The sequence below is a fragment of the Pongo abelii genome, chromosome 16, assembly GCF_028885655.2.
Source record: "Pongo abelii isolate AG06213 chromosome 16, NHGRI_mPonAbe1-v2.0_pri, whole genome shotgun sequence".
Lineage (NCBI taxonomy): Eukaryota > Metazoa > Chordata > Mammalia > Primates > Hominidae > Pongo > Pongo abelii.
In genome coordinates this window covers 59,353,492-59,377,050 of record NC_072001.2, presented here as the reverse complement: position 1 = coordinate 59,377,050, position 23,559 = coordinate 59,353,492, and the positions used below count along the sequence as shown (strand labels likewise).

At 35.8% G+C, this 23,559-nt stretch overlaps 1 protein-coding gene across 1 annotated transcript in view; it reads left to right on the top strand.

Annotated features, from left to right (window-relative positions):
• Nucleotides 1-23,559, top strand: part of MNS1 (meiosis specific nuclear structural 1) — a 149,356-nt gene that overhangs the window by 113,430 nt on the left and 12,367 nt on the right. The gene's annotated exons all lie outside the window — the stretch shown is intronic.

The window sequence follows — 23,559 nt, the reverse complement described above, 5'->3', positions numbered from 1 at the left end:
TTTTAACAAATACTGCTGGGATAATTGTAAATCCATATTTTAAAAAAGCTAATCTTGATCCATATATCACACCATATAGAAAGTAATTTGACAGTGTCTCATAAAGTTAGACATATAATACAACACAGCAATCTAGGTAATTACCCAAACAAATGTAAGCTTGTGTCAAACACAAAAGACTATATACTGAATTATTTCACTAATATTAAGTTATGGAAAAGGTAAAACTATACTGATGAAAACTAGATAGATGTTTGCCTAGAATTGGGAATGGGAGGAAGGCGCTGACTGCAAGGGGCCACGAGGAACTTCTGGTCATGTTCTATATATTGATCATGGTCATGGATATATGACTGTATATAAATGCCAAAGCTTACTAAACTATACACTTAAAATAGGTAAATTTTATTGTATGTAAATTATTCCTCAATCAAACTAGGGAAAAATAAATTGGCTAAATTATTCTTCAACCTTCCTCAAATTCAGTTTGACTTACTTGAGTCACTTTTTGACTAAGAGTCATCCATTCCACGCTTCTTCATACAGTACTGTCTTCTGTATCATCAACTGTTGTTCAGCCTTTATTAAGAGTGCACCACTATTTTCTCCAGAATTTTCTTCTGTGCCTCTAAATAACACCCATTCTACAAGTTTTGATGTAAATGTTCAAGCAATTATAATCATATTACTTTTGCTGCTTGCCTGACTGTAAGATGCCTCTGACTTCAGATACATTAAAATGTGAAAAAAATGTACATCTTGGAATTGAAATGTGATAGAAGGGAACAAGATTTAAATACTTGTGAAATAAACTTTGTTATTATTATGTAATAATCTCTTTATCTCCAGTAATGCTTTTTGGTTGGTCACTTTTACCTGATATAAATATAACTAACACGATATTCTCTTGATTTTCCTGGTATATCTTTCCCCTACCTTTTTACTTTGAGAGATCAACCTTGCTTTTACAATTAAAGGGCTCTAGAAACCTAGTGTTGGTGTTCAGCAGTGTCCATGATGACTGATGGAGGTAGTTATTTGACAGAGCAGTAACAGTACCTTTAAGATAAGACTTGTTAGTATACAAGATACACCTCCAGGGACTCCCAGAAATACTTGGGGAACATTGCAGAAGTGGCTGATGTCCTCTGCAAGCACGTGGAGCAAAAGCCAGTGACATCTGAGTATTAATGTAATAATGATTCCTGTCTCTGTCCTCAGTTGACTTAATTCAGAATACATATATACAACATATAAAAATGTACTTAAAAGCCAGGAAGGATTCTACTAACATGTTAGCCTGGATTATTACAAATAATCAAATCTGCATGTTCTATTTCACTACAAATAACACATATTACCTTTGGAATATTTAGAACACTACAAGTAAAATGAGAGAAAAATAAGATAACCCATCTAAAATACAATGGAAAGATTGAGCAATAGGCAGACTGGAAAAAGGCCTCTAAAGTTAGCAAGAAAGAAGTCACTGATAGCCTCAGGAAAGACATTTATAGTAAAGTACAAGAACTAGGAGCCATATTAGAGGGAAATTAGTGGAAAGCAATTACTCTCAACAATATGTTTGAGGAATTTGGTGCCAAAGGATAGTTGCATATTTCTTTTGAATCAGTCCATATCCAAAAATCTAAGGCTTAGGCCTGACCAACTAAATTGCCTCATGCTGATTTATTTCTGTATGTCACTTTAAATTTTTACCATATCATCTCTTTTTATTAGATTTTGTTTTCACTTTTTGTTAGATTTCATTTCAAATAAGTAATTTTAAATCACAATTTTAATCATGGTCAAAAATTACTTTTAATATTATTTGATTCCTTTTAAATTAATGTAACCTTAAAAGAAGCTATTATTCACAACTCAGAAAGCTGTAGATTATAATTCTGAAAAGTGCACACTGTTAATTCAGAGTACTAAGATGATTTTATATTTTTCCCCAATGGTTTTATAAAAATATCAGAAATTGTGGTTTTGTAAAAATACTGGAAATTGAGTAATAAATGCTATCTTTATTTTTTACTTACAAATAGTCAAAGCTAAATATTTTTTGTAGCATCCTTAGAAACTGACTATTCATTTTTTAACAGACTAGTCATGGCTGTCTTGAGAGGAAGTAATCAAAATCAAAACTATAGCATGTACATTAATTTAATTAAAACAAGCTTATTTTTTATTTTTTCTTGACAAACTTTGGGTTCAATCAGCTGTGGTCATGGTATTGACATCCTAGAAACCTCAGTAGTGGTCCCCGTACTTAAGGGGTACTTCTGATCTATTTATGCAGAAAGGGGCTGTGAGCACCTAAATATTGTGCCCTACCTCACAGGAATTCAAATATTTGCTTATCACTTTTACATAATTCCTCTAAGAATAGGACAGCCTGGGAAAGACAGTTTAGATAATGTACCAAGTGGGAGAGAAGATGGAGAAAAGAAAATAGCAACTTAAAGATATTTAGAAATGTATTTTCCAAAGAACTCTCATATAGTATGAAACTATGTATCAGAGCTCAAATTTCATTAACTGATCAAACATCTTATTTCAGAGTTTGGTGGGAGTAACTAAAATTTGCTTCATAAAAAGGTAATTTCTAAAATTTTAAAATAATATATCTCTGATGTGACAACAAATATGTTTGCTGCTTTCCAGTAACCTGATATAAAATATCATCTGGTAAAAATACTGAAAATAACAGAGATAATAAACAAGAACAGAAGTGCCATCAGCCACTGCATTGTCAAAAGAAGAGTATTTATTTAAATAGGTTTATACTAATAGAAGACAAATGGCAATGCTTGAAATAGAAATACAGGGCGGGGCATGATGGCTCACCCCTGTAATCACAACACTTAGGGAGGCCAAGGCGAGTGGATCCCTGAGGTCAGGAGTTTGAGACCAGCCTGGCCAACATGGTGAAACACCATCTCTACTAAAAATACGAAAAAAAAAAATTAGCTGGGCGTGGTAGTGGGCACCTGTAATCCCAGCTACTGGGAAGGCTGAGGCAGGAGAATTGCTTGAACCTGGGAGGCGGGGATTGCAGTGAGTTAAGATCGTGCCATTGCACTCCAGCCCGGACGACAGGGCGAGACTCTGTCTCAAAAAAAAAAAATACAGCAATTAACTTCTGGCTGTGCCTTTATCTAACACTTCATTACTCAACACTTTCCAACCCACTCCTGTCTAGTATTCCTTTTAAAATTGCACATGCCAAATTCCTGGAAATGAAGTTCATTCACAAAGTGTTAAAGTTGTGGGTTTTTTCATTCTTGTTCATTTTAGAATAGCTTTAAGCTCACTTACAGGGATGTCTTTAGACCAAAAGGTTTCTTATGTACTTATCTTGCATCCTCTTCCCACCCAATCTCAAATACTAAAGAGGATGATAATAGTGTCTAAAATGCCTTGTTAACAAAGTTATGTACTGGGCCTTAGAGAAACCAAAATAAAGCATTTTGTAGAGAACTCAACTTGGTACTTTCTTTGAAATAACATTTTGAATTAAAGAAATACACAATGACAAAAAGAAGTTTTCTCTTTCACATAGAGGATATTAATCCAATCTGTGCCTATATTGAAAATGATTTTTTGAAACTAGAATTTTTTTTAGTTCAATATTATGGTAACTGCTAAGTCTGATTATTTATGACATTTGCAAAAACTATGGGTAATGACCTGCAGCTAGGCCTTTTTCTTGCCTAACTAAAGACACAGAGATCAGTCAGGGCTTTTCCTGCTGTTCTCCCATTCTCTCCATTCAAAGAAGTCTTACACAATATGCAGATACTGCCACACTGGCTGCACTACAGCTCTTAGGTGGTTTCAGTCCTCTGCACGTGACATAACTTTTTTTATATTCAAGTGGAACTACACACTCTAACTTTTTGAGGGTAAAGTGAGAGGTTTTTGCCTGCAATAAGATATATTCTTTAAAGGAGGATGGCATTCTAACTCCCTTGTAATTGCATTTTGTGCTGAAATATTCAACAGTGATGATTTCCTATCATGACTTCATTATCTCATTTGAGACAGGTTTATTAGGTAGGTCTTTGTCCTTTCCTAGAAACAATAAACAGAAACCTGGCATAAATTTCAGAACAATGTTACTTTGGATCTACACATCTCTTGTGTATTGTTATAATGTGAGATTTGTCTTTCTTAGAAAGGTACACAAAATCAGGGTAAGACTCACTCTTGAATTATGATTAACATCCACAAATCATCATCTTTTCCTCAAGAGAGGGAAAACATTATTTGTTGTATCTTAAGTTTCTTGGGTTTGGCAGCCTATGAAGGGAAAATTGACCACTGGTCTTTGAAACAGTGACTCTCAGTGAAGCTATGGAAATATTTTGCCAATGCCATTCTTCTACTCCATTGCTTTACCAACTCCATTGCCACACATACTAAAAATACCTTTCTTTAAGCACTCATCATATGTCACATTCTTGCCTGGTCTTGGCTTCAGCTACCTCTCAGTTAATCGATTATCTTCTAAAGTAAATTATTTAAATAGGTTTATACTAATGGAAGACAAAACAAACCCCTTCCATGACCATTGTCACTTTAGTCAGGGACCTTTTAAAGATCAATACAAGCTCAAGGCCTAGTGAAATGAATTTTAAAAAAGTATGATATTTACAGGACCAGGATTGCTATATTCCCCAGCAGAATGAAACTAATGGTCGAAACTCTAAAGTAGGCTAAATAAAAGTTCAGACTCACCAGGTAACAAGGCTATTCTAGATTAAATGAGTAGAATCTGAAATTAGTTTGTGTGAAAGGCATGAGAACCTTCCAGCCATCTGTGGGCCCACAATATGGCTGCCTTCTTATGTAGCCCCTTACCACTAGTGCCTACTCAACACGACATAAACTTTATCTCAGTTACTAATTTCAAATGCCTTTCCCATTGCTGTTTCTGGAATCCTTAATAGGAATCCAGTCTACTTGGTTGTTCTCCAAAATCATCCTATCATTAACAGGCCAAAGGTTATGTGGGACATGTGCCCTTGAACACTGTAATTTGAATCTCTGGACATTACACACTTGCCAACAGCGAATCATAAAAAATAATGTATGTATATATTTTGCATATTAATGCAGAAATAATATTTAGCAACAAAATATTTAGCATCTATGCACCAGACTTTGTACTAAGCATTGGGGATACAAAGATAAACAAATAAACTAGGGTCCCTGGGCTCAGATTCTTGAAAAAGAAATATACACATAAGTAATTTCACTATAATATAAGGACTATAAGCAAACGTGACACCAGGACCTATGAGAGCACAGGGGAGAGACACCTCACTTTCAACCTAAAGGAGAGGGGAGTAAGGGAGGGTTTCTCTGAGAAGGTAAAGTCTTAACCGATTCTTGACAAATGAACAGGTGTTCTTTAGATTAAAAAGAGAGAAATGAGAAATGAGGTTCAACTTCTGGTATGGCTTAGTAATTTACTGGACCAACCTATTTGCAGATAACTATAAATCTGGACACACACACACACACACACACACACACATATATGCACTCACAAGTATATACACGTGTGTATATATATATACACGTGTATATATATATACACACACATATATGTGTATATACATGTGTGTATATATATGTGTATATATGTGTATATATGTATATATGTGTATATGTATGTGTATATATGTGTATATATGTGTATATATGTGTATATATATGTGTATATACATGTGTATATATGTGTGTATATATATACACACATATATATACGTGTGTATATGTGCTTATATACATATACACGTGTGTGTATACACACACATATGCACAGAAAGCCACCTGTAAGCACTGGAGAATGACAAAGAACAGGCAATTTATGAAAGGAAAACGATACTTGGGTGAAGGGAATAGCAGGGGGTGGGTTTCCTATTTTAATAGCTTTAGTCTGAGGGAAAGCTCCAGTTGGTACAACAGAGGGTTGCTAAAACACTCATAGAAAACCCATAGTCTTTCAGACCTAAAGAACATGAGAGCAAATTTGGAGCAACTAGACAAGAGAGCATCAGAGAGGGAAATCCCAAAATTATGTGTATAAAGTCTGCCCAAATCTCTAGCTGACCCCTGAATTACACATGCATGGGCAGATTTCAAGCAGCTCAATTAATGATCAGTATCAGATTTGAGCTGTTTCCCAAGAGATAAATTTGCAGGTTGAGTCTGACCAAGTTAATTCCATGCCATAACAACTTTGGAAGAATCCAAGACAATTCACAGTCTCTACAACATAAGCATTCATATTATCTAAGATACAATCCAAATTTACTTGACATACAAAGAAATAATGAAATGTGATTCATTCTGAAAATAAAAAAATCATCAACAGAGACTGACCTTGAGAAGACCCAGATGTTGGAATTAACCAACAAGGAATTTAAAGCAGTTATTATAACTACTCATGGAAACATTGAAAAATTCACTTGATGGACCGAACAGCAGAATGGAGTGACAAGGAAATGGTTAGTGAACCTGAAGATAGGTCCGTAGAAATTATTCAATCTGAACCAGAAAAAAAAAAGAGAAAATGGTAAAAATGTGAACTCAGGGACTTGTGAGGCAATATCAGTAATTCTAATATATGTGACACATGAGTTATTGCAAAAATCACAGGAGGAAGGAGAAGACAGAATGAGGCAGAAGAAACATTTAAAGAAATAATAGAAAGAAATTTCCCAGATATGGTGAAATAAGAAGCTAAGTGAACACCAAGCAGTATAAATACAAAGGAAAGAAGCCATGCCCACATGCCATAGTCGTATTTCTGAAAACAAAAGATGAGAAAATCTTGAAGGCAGTCAAAGAAAATGGGCACATAATTTACACATGGCAACAGTGATTTGAATCATAACTGAACTGTCTTCAGAAATAATAGAAGTGAGCAGACAATGGAACATCTCTAAAATAGTGAGAGGAAAAACCGTCAACCCTGATTATTTAGCAAAATAATCCTATATTGCAAAATATACCTTAATATTATTTAGCAAAAATATATGTCAATAATGAAGAAAAATAGACATTTTTGCATCAAAGGAAACTATGCAAATTTTTCATCAGGTCACTTATACTCCAAAGAATGCTATAGAAGTTCTTCAGGCTGAGATAAAATCAACTGTTTCTCTCTGGGTGCCCAGGAGCTAGAATCTCAATTATCTTGATTCCTATGATGCAATTTCCATCCCTAACAAACCACTTCCAGGAGTAGGAGCACTTCATAAACTTTCCATGACATAACAGATGTCAATGCAAGTTATCTTAATCCCCTCCTTTTATATAAAAAACTTAAAATTTTAAGATAATTTTATATTCACATTGAGTTGTAAGAAATAATAAAGAGATTCTATGCACCTTCACTCAGTTCCATCCAATGGTGGTATCTTGTAAAATTATAATACAATATCACAATTAGGATATTGACATCGATACAGACAAGGTACAGAACATTTCCATTACCAGCATGGATGTCTCATGTTGATGTCTATAAATACATGCACTTTTCTAACATCCTCTATCTTCTTTAGTGAAATCTCTTAAAGTTTTTTGCCCATATTTAAATTGGATTGATTTTTTTTACTGTTGGGTTTTAAGAGCTCATTATATGTTCTATATACTAATCCTTTATAAAAAGTGTTGCTTGTAAATATTTTCTGCCACTCTATAGCTTGTATTTTCACCCTCTTAACATATTCTTTCATGGAGCAAATGTTTTTAATTTTGATAAAGTCCAGTTTATCAGTTTTTCTTTTTATAGATCATGCTTTTGCTATTAAATCTAAGAACTCTTTTCCTGGGCCTAAATCCTGAAGATTCTCATCTGTGTTTTTTCTAAAAGTTTTACACTTTTACACTTTATGTTTTAGTCTGCAGTCCAATTTGAATTACTTTTGTAAAAGGTATGGAACTTAGGCCAAAGTTTTTGTTTTGTTTTGTTTTTTGTTAGTTTATTTTCTTCCTTTTTTTTTTTACCTATGGGTTTCCAATTGCTCTCGAACCATTTGTTGAAAAGGCTATATTTATCCCATTTAATTGCTTTTGCATCTTTATCAAAAAATCAATTAGGCATATTTTTCTGGCTCTCTTTCTGGGTTCTCTGTTATATTCCACTAATCTATGTGTCTATCCCTCTGGCAATAGGACATACCCTGATTACTATATATACATAATAAGTATTGAAACTGAGTAGACTTATCCTCAATTTATTTTTCTTTATAAAAAATTTTTAACGTGTTTTAGTTCCCTTGGATTTTCATTCAAATTTTAGAATAATCTCATTTATATCCACAAAACAACTTGCTGGGATTGTGATAGGAATTGTATTAAATCTGTATATTAATTTGGGGAGAAATGTTGTCTTTATTATGTTGATTTTTCAATCCATGAACACGATATGACTTTCCATTTATTCTGATACTTTTTGAAATCTTTCATCAGTGTTTGTGCAGATTTCACCATACAAGTCCTACGCATATTTGGTTAAATTTAGACCTAAGTATTTCTTTTTCTGAAAGAGAGAGATTGTAAATGGTATCATATTTTTACTCTTGGAGCCCAAGTGTTCATTGCTAGTATATACAGAAATACAATTTCTTTTGTATGTTTATCTTGTATTTTTTGAGACTTGCTTATCTCAATTATTAGATGGAGATTTCTGGTAGATTTCTTAGGATTTTCTATGCAGACAAATGTCATCTACAAATAGTGACAGTTCTATTTTTTCCTTTAAGATTTTTATGCTTTTAATTTCCTTTTCTTGGCTTATTGTACTGTCTAGAACTTTCCACATTATGTTGAATAAGAGTGTATAGAATGAGTGGGGTTGGTTTCTTCTACCTGCAAATGTCCTAAAGAAAAACGTGTGGTAGAGTCATAAAGCATATCCCAAATGTGTTATCAATCAAGATGATTCACCTTGGGACAAAGATGGTAGAGAAATGGATTAGAAGACTCAAGAGTTTGGACAGGATATCAGAGTAGCAAATGGAAGATGAGCTGACTTAATTCTGGGGCTTTAAGTGCTTCTTTTTGTGCAGAGGTTAGACTCATTTAAAAGATTTGGAAAAGGATAGATGCCATCCTGGGCTCCAGGAAACACCATTTGCAATCCTGCCTCAGCCCATCCCTAGTAAGAGCCAGACACCCATCTTAGCTCAGTCATAGCTTAATTCTGGCAAACTTATAAGCCACCTCCTCCTCTGAAGAATGAGCTGAGATACCCCAAATCATACTTGAGCTCACTCCCTGCTTCTCTCCTACCTCTCTCAGGCATCTTCTTCCAATCTCAGTTCAAAAATTCACTTTCACTGGGACTTCTTCTTGCCGATTGAGAGCCTTCACTATATCTGCTTTTCTGAAGAAACCCTGAGTATTTATTGTGGTTGGTTAGATCTCAAAATACATTAAACTCTATGAGAAACAAGCAGGCAATGTTTATATTAAGTACTCCTAAATTTGTATTTGGCACTGCCATGTATCCTGATTCCCACTTAGGGTAGGCACTCCACTCAGCTTAACTGACCAATTGTCCTTCCCAAGTTGTAACCCTGTTGTATTATGAATGCTTTCATATTATGAATCAGAAGGATGGGGCCCAGAATCCAGCCACGGACATCCAATGGTTCCTACCACAACATGCTGTCCAGCTGAATGTCTTTAGAGTAGCACTTCTGACTCCAAGTTGTTCCTTGCCCCAAAGCTATTACTAGTTTATCCACAGTCTTCTCTGTGCTTGGTTCCTTCATGACAACTATCACCATAATCTGGGTCACACTATCTCAACCTTTTCCTTAACTTGGCGGTTGCTTTGTCCAGGTTTTCCTTCCACCCACAACCAGGCAACTGTTGCTCTAAAAACCTCTGCTGAAGGGGTGGGACTTGGCTGACACTTCCCCCTTAAAAAGCTGGGAAAGAAGCTGGGCGCAGTGGCACAGCCTGTAGTCCCAGCCTACTTGGGAGGCTGAGGTGGGAGGATCATCTGGGCCCATGAGTTTGAGTGTAGCTTGGGCAACATAGCAAGACCCCATCTCTTAGCGGGGAAAAGGCCAGAAAACACTTTCACCTGAACCTGGGATGCAGGCTCAGAAGCCTCAACACAGTTCTTTAGGCATACATTATGAATTGCTTGCCATTAGCAATTCCTGCCTTTTAATCTTCCCCTCTTAGGGTTACAGGATTCTCTCCCAACACACAAATATGTCAGAAAATTGCCCTTCATGAAAATGGTCCATTCATGTCCATGCTTCCAAAATATCTACTCTTTTAACCCTCACTCTGTTCCCCATCCCCAATTTCTATTCATTCAGTGGAGGTCTCTTAATCTGGGAGAAGATAAGCTCTCCCAGAATATCTGCATTTAGAAGATTATCACTAATGCGTGGAAGAAAGTCAAACAATTCAAATTATATATACATATATACTATATATATACATATATGTATATATATAACATATATATACATATATAGTATATATATAACATATATATACTATATATAGTATATATATAACATATATATACATATATAGTATATATATACATATATATGCATATATGTATATATATACTATATATGTATATATATACTATATATGTTATATATACTATATATGTATATATATACTATATATGTTATATATATACTATATATTACATATATAGTATATATATACTATATATATACATATATCATATATACATATATATACATATATACATATATATATACATATATATATGTCCAGATAGATAGAAAAACTAGTAAGTAAATCAATAAACAAAACAAGCAAACAAACAAGGTGAAGACACTGAGTAGACTGAGTTGGGGTAATAGTAACAGTCATTGTGGATGGGGTCTAGGTATTGTGTTAAACAGGGGCAAACAGTTCTGCTAACAAAGATGGATCTAACTTTCCTGTAATTCTGCTTTTTAATTTATTTATTATTATACTTTAAGTTTTAGGGTACATGTGCACAATGTGCAGGTTAGTTACATATGTATACATGTGCCATGCTGGTGTGCTGCACCCATTAACTCGTCATTTAGCATTAGGTATGTCTCCTAAAGCTATCCCTCCCCCCTCCCCCCACCCCACAACAGTCCCCAGAGTGTGATGTTCCCCTTCCTGTGTCCATGTGTTCTCATTGTTCAATTCCCACCTATGAGTGAGAATATGCGGTGTTTGGTTTTTTGTTCTTGCGATAGTGTACTGAGAATGATGATTTCCAATTTCATCCATGTCCCTACAAAGGACATGTCCTTTGTAATTCTGCTTTTTATGTTCCAAGCGTATTCTTAATTTTTTAAAAAAACAAGAAAATGAACAAAAATTTTCTCATTAGACTTTGTATACATTGTATAATAGAAGCAAGTGTTTTCCTAATGATTTTTTTTCTAATTTCACATTTGGCCAAATATCCAAATATGATGATGTCCTACCTAATATGGCATCATTGGAGTATATAATACACAGTTCACCCATTTAAAGTGAACAATTCAGTGGTTTTTCACAGAGTTTTGTAAGCATCACCACAATCAATTTTAGAACATTTTTATTACCCAAAAAGAAACCCCATGCCCATTAAGACTCACTTCCCATTCACCTCCACCCACCTAGCTGTAAGCAACCACTAATTTCTGTCTCTATGGATTTGCCTATTCTGGAAATTTTATATAAATGGAATTATACAACATAGTCCTTTGTGATTGGCTCCTTTCACTTAGCACGTTTTCAAGGTTCACCTTTGTTGTAGCATTTATCAATCCTTCATTCACTTTTATGGTAAATAATATTCCATTATATAGATATATCACATGTATTTATCCATTCATCAGTTGATGGAAATTTGGATTATTTCCATTTTTTGGCAATTATGGATAATGCTGTTATGCACATTCATGTACAAGCTTTAGAGTGAACATATGTTTTCAGTTCTCTTGGATATATATCTAGGAGCAGAATTGCTGGGTCATATGATAACTCCATGCTTAATCATTTCAAGAACTATCAAACTGTTTTCCAAAGTGATTGCATCATTTTACATTCTCACCAGCAGTGTAAGAGAGTTCCAGTTTCTCCACATCCTAGCTAACATTTGTTACTGTCCATCTTATATAGCTAGCCATCTCATGGGTGTGAAGTGGTATCTCATTGTAGTTTGGATTTGCATTTTCCTGATGGCTAACGATGTTAAAAGTTTTTTTCATATGCTTATTGTCCATTTTTACTTTTTCTTTGGAGAAATGTCTATTCAGATCCTTTGCCCACTGGATCCATTGGATCTAAATCCTTTGATCCCTTTTAAATATAGGTTATTTATTTTCTTATTTATTGGGTTGTAGGAGTTTTTGTATATGCTAGATACAAGGTCTTTATCAGATAGATATAAGATTTAAAATAATTTTCTCTGACTCTGTGGGTTGTCTTTTCACTATCTTGATGGCAAAATGTGTTTCTAAGGTGTCAGTTCATTTCATCTAAATTGTAAAATTTATTGGTATGAAGCTGTTCATAATATCCTCTTACTATACTTCTAGTTAATACAAGATCATAGTGAAATCCTCTTTTTACGCTCATATTGGTAATTTTGCCATTTCTCCTTTTTCACTTGATTAGTCCTGCTAGGAGTCTATCAATTTCATTAATTTTTCCAAAATACCAACTTTTAGCATGTTAATTTTTCTCTACAATATATTTATTTTCTGTTTTATTGATTTCTGTTCTTAGCTTTATTATTACCTTTCTTCTACTTTCTTTAGGTTTGATTTGCTATTCTTCCTGTAGTTTATTTGAAAGTTAAAAAATTGATATGTAGCCTTTCTTTTCTGAATATCTAGATATATTTAAGGCTAACAATTTTCTCTAGGTACTACTTTAGCTTCCTCTGACAATTTTAGGTGATATGTTCAATATCAATCAGTTCAGATATTTTCTAATTTCTATAGTAACTTCTTCTTTGATCTATGAATTGTTTTAAATTATTTTCATAAACCTCCTCAGATTTTTCTTTCCTAATCATATGTTTTCTTTTTCATGGCCCTAACTCCTTTCTCCTGCTATGTTACCATTCTATTTTTCTTGCTTCAGTAGCCTTTTGAAAAGGCAAGTTGGAGCATTACACAGCATCTGAGGCCTTGCAAGATAAATTGTTGCCCTTAGGAAAAGATTAAAATCATCTCTCTGGAGAGCTATGATTAATATTCTCTTCTTTCTCATCTGGCTAACAATGTTTGGACTTAGGTAACATGGGAGTTTACCCCATTAGGAAAGCATACATCCTACCGACTGTTGGGAAACAACAGCTGAGAGATTCCATTTTCTCTCTCTCCAGGAGCTGCCACTTTGGGTACAGCTGCAGGAAGTTTCTCGAATAGACTCCTTAGCAAAACCACATTTGTCCTTGTGGGTTGTGTTTCAATCCAACATAACCTTTCCTTATTTTCTTCTACAAAGGCTTTTTTAAAAAGTTCTTTACTGTTCTTTAGTGTAGGGGCTCACTGCACTGGGCCAATGTTTAAGTGTGTTTATTTCTGCCACTCCCCAATAACACTAACTTTTCTGCTGCACATAAGAGCTTATCTTTTCTTTCTTTTAAATTAAATATTAAATGCCCTGAACCATAATGTTTGCTCTTCTTTTTTTTGACCACACATAGGTGGATAGAAGTTTCTTGTTGCAAGCAGCAATAGAAAGGACAATTATTCCTAAGTTTTGATTTTTTATAGCCAGTTGTTTTGGGGCTGAATTTTCAAAAAATGAGTAGAGGTAGCCATGTGGCTGTGTGTCCTTTTCACTTAACCTCTCTGAGACTTAGCTTCCTAATCTGAAAAATAGGGATAATAACATTTCCTACCTCACAAGCTTATTGTGAAATTTAAGAGCAATGAATATGAAGTATTAGGAGAGTGCCTGGCATAGATTAGTTACTATTTTTATGGGACCACAAGAGAAGTACCAACTGATGACGGTGTCAAGTGAAGAGGAAGGAGTGATATTTTGGTTCTTAGTTGGATAGTCATGTTTGAACTTTCAAATTCCAGACCCTAGGCTTCATCAAAGGGATTAGCAAGAAATTGAAACTATATCAATGTAATAGAAAAAGTTCACTTATCAAAAAAAAAACACAGCTGACAAGAAAATTGGAGAACAGCCACATAATATGATAAATTGGGGAAACCAATACAAACTCATTGCTTAAACAAAGAACTATCTTTTCCACCTCTATCTCTAAAATCATCAGCATTTTTGCCCACCATCAACTCTCATGTGCACCTAAAACTGACATTAAAAATCTATTAAAGTCAATTTTTTGTATTTATGAGTACATTTTTATATTTTTATATCAATGTTTTTGCATATTTATATCCACTCATGACCTTTCATGGATTCAACTTTTTAAATCAGTTATTTAAATAATAATTACTATTATTTTTCTGCTCAAATGATCACAATTGACCAAGGGAAATATTGCATGCTCTTTTCCCTTCCTTACCTTCCCTCTTTCTTTCTTTTCAGGGTTTCCCCTGAAGTACACTCCCTCAATTCCCTTCTACCTGAATCCCTGTGTCAGCTTCTGTTTCTAGAAAATCCAACCAATGACACATCAGTATTAGGTATGGGGTAGAAGCAGACCCTAAGGGTGGTATTCAGGAGTTGAATCACCGCTGGCCAGCTGTCAAGAATACCTTATTGCTACTAATAGGTTGAACACTGATAATTCAAGATATGTTAAAGCAGTAAAATTGTTAACACTTTTCAACTGTGGTTGAGTGCAATGGGATCTACTAGAAGGAGATGCACTGGACTGTGTAATATCGCTGGCATTTAAGAAGTATGGGAGGAGGAGTAATTATAAGGATTGTGGAATTGCATAACTGTTGCTAAGCACCATGAATGCTTTGAAGAGAAGAAAAAAAAAGGCTAAAGGTGATTGCTCATCAATTCAAAGCCAGGTATAAAAACTAAATCTCTTCATTGGTATTATTTAAAGAAACCCTCATCTTCACAGAACCTACTCTTTAATAGTGGCAGAACTTTAGAAAATATAGCATTTCCAACCCTAGCAAGCCCCCTGTGCCAAAATCAGGGCCCCAAGATGGGAGTAATAAAACTCTGAGACTTGGGTTAAGTATTCTAAATAGACCTACTTCAGAACATTGAACCCCAGGTGTGCCCCAACCCTATGGGCCTGCAGAAATGGCCCACTCATTTTTGTTAAAAGATGCATGCTGCTTTGCTTGAAGAATATGCAGAAGTTTTAAATAGGCAGATGACTTATAAGACAGTGTTTGACGATTTCAGGATCTGTCACCCACTCCTGTCTTGGCAACCAGATTTGACTAGGGTCAAATCACAGCATGATAAAGGAGAGGCAGGTCTGATAAGGGAGGAAATGGATGCGCTACAAATGAGCTGCAGGAGTTCAGTAACATACATGAGCAAGAACTAGAAAGTATATCCTGATGGTGTAGAATCAAGGGAAGTAGAGCATAGAGTGGAATAAGAGAGTCTGTTGATCTAAGGGCTCTCCCATGACATTGGGCTCAACACCCTGGCAAGGATCTTGTTGTCCAGTTCTCATAAGCTGAGATGGATTTTAGGAGCTTGAAAAAAGCAATGGCTTATTTTAAATGAAATGGAAAATTCAACAGCTAATTATGTTCCTTCAAAAGGGATTACCTTTTTTTGAAAGACGTTGAATAAAAGTTCTGATTGAATACTGATAACCAATGATGTATTATCATGATTGTTAGAATAAAAGAGGATGTCAGGTAATAAATAGAGTATTGGCCCAAGTCTATCTCACAGTGAGTCCATTATGTTTATTGACCCACCTAATGGTCATTTTCACGATACCTAAATATATCATTGAAATGGATATACTTAGCAATTGGCAGAATCCTCACATTGGTTTCTTGAACTATGAACAAAGCTATTATAGCAGAAAATCCCTTAAATTTCCCTTACCATCCTTGGAAGATTGTAAAATAAAAAACAATGCTGCTTCTAGGGGGAATGGCAAAGATTAGTACCATATTTGAAGACGTGAATGATACAGGCTTAGTGGTACCCATCATATCCCCAAGTAATTATCCACTTTGGCCTCTAAAATACAAGGTGAAGGTCTTAATCTATTTGAGCTTCTATAACAAAATACCACAGACTGGGTGTCTTATAAACAACAGAAATGAATTGCTTGTAGTTCAGGAGCCTGCCAGCAGATTCAGTATCTGATGAGCTCCCACTTCCTGGTTTAGAGACAGTCATCTTTTCGCTGTGTCCTCACAAGTCAGAAGGGGTGAGGGAGCTCTCCAGAATCTTTTATAAGGGCACTAATCCCATTCATGAAGGCTCTGCCATGATGACCTAATCACCTAATAATGGCCCCACCTCCTAATACCATCACACTAGGGAGTAGGTTTCAACATATAAATTGGCGGGGGGATATAAGCATTTAGTCTGTACCTGTGAATAATGTCTCAAACTTAACTAAGTAGTAACCCTAATTGCAGCTACTCTGCTGAATGTGGTATTTTTATTACAGCAGACTAACACAGCCCCTGATAAATGATATGGGGTTATTAATCTGGCATATGCGTTGTTTTCAATACCTAGCAGGCAGGAAGAGTATAAACAGTTGGCCTTACATGGGATGGAAAATAGTACAAATGAATGGTTTTGCCCAGGGGCTAAGTTATTCTCCTGTTTTTTTTTTTTTTTTTTTTTTGGAAAAGGAGTCTTGCTCTGTCACCCAGGCTGCAGTGCAGTGGCGTGATCAGGGCTCACTGCAACCTCTGCCTCCTGGGTTCAAGCGATTCTCCTGCCTCAGCCTCCTGAGTAGCTGGGATTACAGGCACACGCCACCACACCCAGCTAATTTTTGTATTTTTAGTAGAGTCGGGGTTTCACCATGTTGGCCAGGCTAGTCTGGAACTCCTGAACTCAGGTGATCCATCCACCTTGGCCCCCCAAAGTGCTGGGATTACAGACGTGAGCCACCACACCAGGCCTATATTCTCCTATTCTTTTTCATAACATACTTTGAAAATACCAGGACTATCAGGCCCTCCCACAGAACATTATGAGTAAGAAATGACAAGTATTCAGGATGCTTTTGTAAAATACATGCACACCAGAGCATAGGGGACACCCCTATAAAGATTGAGGCCTACCACATCAGTGACTTTTTTTCTAAGACAAAGTTTCACTCTCGTTGCGCAGGCTGGAGAGCAATGGCGTGATCTTGGCTCACTGCAACCTCTGCCTCCCAGGTTCAAGTGATTCTCCTGCCTCAACTTCCCAAGTAGCTGGGATTAGAGGCGCTCGCCAACATGCCCAGCTAATTTTTTGTATTTTTAGTAGAGATGGGGTTTCACCATGTTGGCCATACTGGTCTCAAACTCCTGACCTCAGGTGATCCACCCGCCTTGGCCTCCCAAAGTGCTGGGATTACAGGCATGAGCTACCACGCCCAGCCAACATTTTTAACAGTCCAATGGTCTGGGGCTTGCTGAAACATCCCCTCCAAAATAAATAATAACAACCATTTCAAATATAGGTTTACAGTTCTCACCCAAAGTGCCTCAGCCTACACCACTATACAAGGGATCACTGTCTCAGACCAAGTGAGCTGTTGTACAAATAAGTTGTGGCAGTGGATCCATGACCATGAGATTCACTAGTCCTATCATATACTGCACCACCCAAAACCTGCAGGTCTGATAGACAGGTGGAGCAGACTTTTGAAAGAACAGCATCATGTGAGGATGGGGAATTACCCTTTAGGATAGGCTTGGCATCTTAAGTCAATGAACACTGAATGGTACTATTTTTCCAAAGAGGAGAATCCAAGTGGCAAAAGTAGATTAGCTTTTCTCATAATACTCTAAGTGCTTCCTGTACCAGCAACTTCATGCTCTGCAGGCCTAGAGGCTCTAATTTGCCGAGAGGAAATGCTTCCCAAAAGGGACACACTGATAAGAGTCTCACTAAACTTTAAGCTATGGCTGCCACCTGGTCATTTCAGATTCCTTGTGCAAAAGGACTAGCAGGGAAGGAAAAGAGTCTCCATACTGGCAGGAAAATTAACTAGAAAGAAATAGGGTTACTGTTACACAATGGGAAGGAAAAACCATTTAGGATGTAGCTCATCTACTGGAATGTCTTATCAACCTGAAATAATCAAAAGGATCAGAATTCAGTTTTAAAGAGTTTATTTAAGCAAAAAACTAGGACTAGCCACTTGGGAAACACAGACTCCTGAAATGAGGTCAGTGCTCCAAAATTAAAAGTTAAGGTCTTGTTTATATAGCAAGAAAACCAAAAAATTTAACAGGATTACAACATTTTCTACACATGGCTTGTTTATGAGTTACAGTAATTTCATGAATTACAGTTTGTTTGATTTTCCTTTCCAATTGAAAAGGGTGTTAGACCATGTAATAGCCAGGTAGTGTTTGTGTGACAGAGGTGAGAGGGAAGTTCATCTATAATGAAGATGAACAGTAAGAAGGAAGGGGTCTTCCCTGGTGCCTTTTAGTCATTTACAACATTTTACAAAATATGGCAATGAAAAAGGCTAATCTTTTAACCACAGAAACAAAGGTTACAGCTGCCCCAGTTACAGTTGCTTGCACAGACTCAGGCCCTATAATCACATTCATTTAAGGCTCAAAATAATTTAAAGTTCCAACAGTTTATACTTTGAATTACTTATTTTCACAGTCTCTTGATAACTCCCCTACCCAGTTTTGATGCCAGATGAATACATGCAGTATCCACAGCCTATGACAGATGTGGTAACTAGAGGGTCAGACCCCTCAAGGATAAGGATCTGAATAGCCCCACCAGACAAGCCACTTAGCCCAGCAGAAGTGCAAGTTGAATGTGAAGAGGATATAGAATGTGTGGAAGAGGAGGGAAATAATGAATTATCAGTTACAGCCTCAGGATGAAGTGTAATGTCAGGATTTGGAATTTTTTCCCACTAATCTTTTTCTTGTAAATTTTTCCAAGGAAAAAAGACTAACTAGAATCCAGGGTAAGTTATTTCCAGATGCGAAATAACTATTACATGAAGCAAGAGGATACAAGTTGTACAAGCGGTAGACTATAGAAGATGTTGTCATGCATTGTTCAGATATCCTCTTCAGGGTTAAAGTACTTACACCCCTAGCTGCTGGGAGTGTCAAACACTTGCAGTTCACAGCTGAGTCCTCTACTGGGAATTGCCCTACGCTGAAACGTAATGCCTTGCCCCAGTTTTCACTCCCCTCTCCAAGGTGCAGCCAACAACCAAAGACTGGCTGATGTAGGAGTATAAGGGCCCAATTCCCTTGCCATAATTCAGGATAATTCTGAAGGGCCATACCAGCTCCTTGTAGTATCACCTGAGGCTGTTGTTGCAACTGTCCTGCAATTCAACTTCTCCAGCTGCCCAATCATTCTCATATAGGTGATGCTTATGAGTCTACTCCCCATTAAATCTCCTGCATTCTAATTTCCATCTGTCAGCTCAGGCTGTTATAACAAAGTACCATACACTGGGTGGTGTATAAACAATAGAAACTTATTTCTCACAGTTCTGGAGGCTGGAAGTCTGAAATCAGTGTGCCAAAATGGTGGGGTTCTGGTGAGGGCCCTCTTCCGGATTGCAGATTACCAAAATCTGGGAGATATTACCAGAAAAATATTGAGAGATATTATAACATGGGAGAAAGAGAGCTAGCTAGTTCTCTGATTTCTTATAAGGAAATCTCATTTATGCAGGGACCACCCTCATGACCTAATTACCTTCCAAAGGCCCCACCTTCAAATACCATCATATTGGGATTAGGGATTCAACATAAATGGGGGTGGGGAATACAAACATTCAGTTTATTGCACCATCTCAGAGTCTGTTTCCCAGAAACCCAACCTAAGACAATCACACTCACTGAACAAGTTGAGATTATGGGGATATGATACATAATTTGCCACCGCTACAAACTAACAAATAACAAGTACTCTGAGAATAAATGAAAGTATTTCAGCAATACAACTGCACATAGGAGACCATGATGGTACTGAACTGGACTTCATGCAGGTAAAATCCAAATTAATATTCATAAATGTAAATAAATGCATCCTAAGTTGAGGTAGCAGCAGTATATGAAACACATGAAGTTGAATCTCTGTAACTTAAATGGCTGTAATTTATGATACAATCATATAATATTTTGCATTTAAACTTATGTAAGATTTCTAAACTACGAAGAAAATATGAATCACTTGTGTTTAAATACATTGCATACTTTAACAAATTTTTTTATTTTTAATTTTTGTGGTTATATAGTAGGTATATATATTTATGGGTTACATGAGATACTTTGATACAGATATGCACAGTGCAATGATTATATTAGGGTAAATGGGGTGTCCATCATTTCAAACATTTGTCTTTTGTGTTACCAAAATCCAACTATACTCTTCTAGTTATTTTTAAATGTACAACTAGTTTTTACTATAGTCACCCTGTTATGCTAGCAAATATTGTCTTATTTAATCTTTCTATTTTTTGTACCCATTAACTATCTCCACTTCCCCCACCCCCATGCCCTTCCTAGCCCCTGGTAACCACCCTTCTATTCTCTATCTCCATGAGTTCAATTGTTTTAATTTTTGGCTCCCACAAATGAGTGAAAACATGTGATGTTTGTCTTTCTGTGCCTGGCTTATTTCACTTAATATAATGACCTCCAGTTCCATCCATTTTGTTGTTGCAAATGGCAAGATCTCATTCTTTTTTACGGCTGAATAGTGCTCCATTGTGTATATGTACCACATTTTCTTCATCCATTCATCTGTTGATGGACACTTAGGTTGCTCGTATATCCTGGCTATTGTAAACAGTGCTGCAATAAACATGAGAGTGTAGATACCTGTTCAACATACTGATTTCCTTTCTTTTGGCTCTATACCTGGCAGTAGGATTGCTGGATCATATAGTATCTCTATTTTAATTTTTGAGGAACCTCCAAACTGTTCTGCGTAGTGGTTGTACTAATAGACACTCTCACCAACAGTGTACCAGGATTCCCTTTTCTCTCCATCCTCACCAGTATTTGTTATTGTCTGTCTTTTGGATAAAAGTCATTTTAAATGGTGTCAGATGATATCTCATTATAGTTTTGATTTGCATTTCTCTGATGTTCAGTTGACCACCTTTTCATATACCTGTTTGCCATTTGTATGTCTTGAGAAATGTCTATTCAGATCCTTTGCCCATTTAAAAAATCAGATTTTTAGATTTTTTTCCTACGGAGTTGTTTGAGCTCCTTAAATATTCTGGTTATTAATTGCTTGCAAATATTTTCTCCCATCCTGTGGGTTGTCTCTTCACTTTGTGGATTGTTTCCTTTGTTGTGCAGGAGCTTTTTAACTTGATGTGATCCCATTTGTCCATTTTTGCTTTGGTTGCCTGTGTTTATGGGGTATTACTGAAGAAATTTTTGCCCAAACCAATGTTCTAAAGAGTGTCCCCAGTATTTTCTTTCAGTAGTTTCACAGTTTTGAGTCTTAGATTTAAGTCAGTAATCGTTTTGATTTGATTTTTGTGTATGGCACGAGACAGAGGTCCAATTTCATTCTTCTGCATGTGGATATCCAATTTTTCCAGCACAATTTATTAAAGAGACTGTTCTCTCCTTAGTGTATGTTCTTGGCACTTTTGTCAAAAATGAGTTCTCTGTAGGTGTACAGACTTATGTCTATGTTCCACTGGTGTATGTGTCTGTCTTTATGCCAGGACCATTCTGTTTTGGTTACAATAGCTCTGTAGTATAATTTGAAGTCAGGTAGTGTAGTTCCTCTAGCTTTGTTCATTTGCTTGGGATAGCTTTGGCCATTCTGAGTCTTCTGTGGTTGCATTTAAATTTCAGGGTTTTTTTTGTTTCTGTGAAGAATGTTCATGGTATTTTGATAGGGATTGCATTAAATCTATAAATCGCTTTGGGACATGTAAACATTTTAACAATATTGATTTTTCCAATTTATAAACATGAAATATCTTTCCATTTTTTGTGTCCTCTTCAATTTCTTGTATGAGTGTTTTACAATTTTCATTGTAGAGGTCTTTGACTTCTTTGGTTAATTCCTAGGTATTTAATTTTATTTGTAGCTACCATAAATGAGATTAGTTTCTTGATATCTTTTTCAGATTGTTTGCTGATGGAATATAAAAATGATACTGATTTTTGTATGATTTTGTATCCTGCAACTTAACTGACTGTATCATTTCTAATAGCTTTTTGGTTAAGTCTTTAGGTTTTTCCAAATATAAGATCATATCATCTGCAAACAAGGATAATTTGACTTCTTCCTTTCCAATCTGGATATCCTTTATTTCTTTCTCTTGTCTGATTGCTCTAGCTAGGACTTCCAGTACTATGTTGAATAACAGGGTGCAAGTGGGCATCTTTGTCTTGTTCCAGCTCTTAGATGAAAGGCTTTTGGTCTTTTCCCATTCAGCATGATATACTATCTATGGTTCTGTCATCTATGGCTTTTATTGTGTTGAGGTATCTTCCTTCTGTATCCAGTTTTTTGAGGGTTTTTTTTTTTATCATGAAGGAGAGTTGAATTTTATCAAATGCTTTTCCAGCAACAATTGAAATGATCATATGGTTTTTTTTCCCGTCATTCTGTTGATATTATTTATCACACTGATTGATTTGCATATGTTGAACCATCCCTGCATCACTGGGATAAATCCTACTTGGTCATGATGAATGATCTTTTTGATGTGTTGTTGAATTTGGTTTGCTAGTGTTTTGTTGAGGATTTTTGCATCAATGTTCATCAGAGGTAACGGCCTGTAGTTTTCTTTTTTGATGTGTCTTTGTCTGGTTTTGGTGTCAGGGTAACACTGGCCTCATAGAATGGTTTGGAAGTATTCTCTCCTCTATTTTTCAGAAGAGTTGGGGTATGATTGTTATTGTTTCTTCTTTAAATGTTTGGTGGAATTCAGCAAAGAAGCCATTAAGTCCTGGGCTTTGCTTTGTTGAGAGACTTTTTATTATGGCTTCCAGCTTCTTACTTGTTATTGGTATGTTTAAGTTTTGGATTTCTTCATGGTTCAATTTTGGTAGGTTTTATGTATCCAGCAATTTATCCATTTCTTTTAGATTTTCCAATTTATTAGCATATAGTTGCTCATGGTAGTCACTAATGATCCTTCAAGCTTCTGCTTTATCAGTTGTAATGTCTCATTTTTCACCTCTGATTTTATTTATTTAGATCTTCTCCCTTTTTTCTTAGTTATTCTGGCTAACGGTTTGTACATTTTTTCTTTTCAAAAACCAATCTTTTGTTTTTTTGATTGTTTTTTCATTTCAATTTTATTTATTTCTGCTCTGGTCTTAATTCTTATCTTCTACTTATATTGTTTTTGGTTTGCTCTTGTTTTTCTAGTTCTTCAACATGCATCATTTGGGTGTTTATTTTAAATTTTTTTTTTTTGATGTA